Here is a 1,962-nt window from a genome sequence, read left to right on the forward strand (position 1 = left end):
CCGAAAATAATAATAATGTAAGGAGGATGCTGGGTGACTTTACTGCACCTAATTCCAATTTACATGGAAGAAGCATCTCCATCCCTACCATTGGAGCAAACAATTTTGAGCTGAAACCTCAGGTAGTTTCTCTGATGCAGCATAACTGCAAGTTTCATGGACTTCCATCTGAAGATCCTTTTCAGTTCCTAACTGAATTCTTGCAGATCTGTGATACTGTTAAGACTAATGGAGTAAATCCTGAAGTCTACAGGCTCATGCTTTTCCCCTTTGCTGTAAGAGACAGAGCTAGAATATGGTTGGACTTTCAACCTAAAGATAGCCTGAACTCTTGGGATAAGCTGGTCACGGCTTTTTTAGCCAAGTTCTTTCCTCCTCAAAAGCTGAGCAAGCTTAGAGTGGATGTTCAAACCTTCAAACAAAAAGATGGTGAATCCCTCTATGAAGCTTGGGAAAGATACAAACAGTTGACCAAAAAGTGTCCTTCTGACATGCTTTCAGAATGGACCATCCTGGATATATTCTATGATGGTTTATCTGAGCTATCAAAGATGTCATTGGACACTTCTGCAGGTGGATCCATTCACCTAAAGAAAATGCCTGCAGAAGCTCAAGAACTCATTGACATGGTTGCTAATAACCAGTTCATGTACACTTCTGAGAGGAATCCTGTGAGTAATGGGACGCCTATGAAGAAGGGAGTTCTTGAAATTGATACTCTGAATGCCATATTGGCTCAGAATAAAATATTGACTCAGCAAGTCAATATGATTTCTCAGAGTCTGAATGGAATGCAAGCTGCATCCAACAGTACTCAAGAGGCATCTTCTGAAGAAGAAGCTTATGATCCTGAGAACCCTGCAATAGCAGAGGTAAATTACTTAGGTGAACCTTAGGGAAACACATATAATCCATCATGGAGAAATCACCCAAATCTCTCATGGAAGGATCAAAAGCCTCAACAAGGCTTTAATAATGGTGGAAGAAATAGGTTTAACAATAGTAAACCTTTTCCATCATCCACTCAGCAACAGACAGAGAATTCTGGACAAAATACCTCTAATTTAGCAAACTTAGTCTCTGATCTGTCCAAGGCCACTGTAAGTTTCATGAATGAAACAAGGTCTTCCATTAGAAATTTGGAAGCACAAGTGGGCCAGCTGAGTAAAAGGATCACTGAAATCCCTCCTAGTACTCTCCCAAGCAATACAGAAGAGAATCCAAAAGGAGAGTGCAAGGCCATTGACATAAGCACCATGGCCGAACCTGTAAGGGAAGGAGAGGACGTGAATCCCAAGGAGGAAGACCTCCTGGGACGTCCAGTGATCAATAAGGAGTTTCCCTCTGAGGAACCTAAGGAATCTGAGACTCATCTAGAGACCATAGAGATTCCATTAAACCTCCTTATGCCATTCATGAGCTCTGATGAGTATTCCTCTTCTGAAGAGAATGAGGATGTTACTGAAGAGCAAGCTACCAAGTTCCTTGGTGCAATCATGAAGCTAAATGCCAAATTATTTGGTATTGAAACTTGGGAAAATGAACCTCCCTTGTTCACCAATGAACTAAGTGATCTGGATCAACTGACATTGCCTCAGAAGAGACAGGATCCTGGAAAGTTCATAATACCTTGTACCATAGGCACCATGATCTTTAAGGCTCTGTGTGACCTTGGTTCAGGAATAAACCTCATGTCCCTCTCTGTAATAGAGAAACTGGGAATCTATGGGGTGCAAGCTGCTAAAATCTCATTAGAGATGGCAGACAATTCAAGAAAACAGGCTTATGGACAAGTAGAGGACGTGTTAGTAAAGGTTGAAGGCCTTTACATCCCTGCTGATTTCATAGTCCTGGATACTGGAAAGGAAGAGGATGAATCCATCATCCTTTCCTAGCCACAGCAAGAGCTGTGATTGATGTGGACAGAGGAGAATTGATCCTTCAATTAAATAAGGACAACCT

At 41.6% G+C, this 1,962-nt stretch overlaps 1 non-coding gene across 1 annotated transcript; it reads right to left on the minus strand.

The window, feature by feature from the left end:
- Positions 1-389: 389 nt before the first annotated feature.
- Positions 390-497, minus strand: LOC148564020 (small nucleolar RNA R71). The gene has a single exon (XR_015883979.1). It is a non-coding gene; the product is annotated as a small nucleolar RNA R71 (small nucleolar RNA).
- Between the last annotated feature and the right edge of the window lie 1,465 nt (positions 498-1,962).

Source organism: Arachis ipaensis, chromosome B5 (genome assembly GCF_059453495.1).
Source record: "Arachis ipaensis isolate K30076 ecotype BB chromosome B5, ASM5945349v1, whole genome shotgun sequence".
Lineage (NCBI taxonomy): Eukaryota > Viridiplantae > Streptophyta > Magnoliopsida > Fabales > Fabaceae > Arachis > Arachis ipaensis.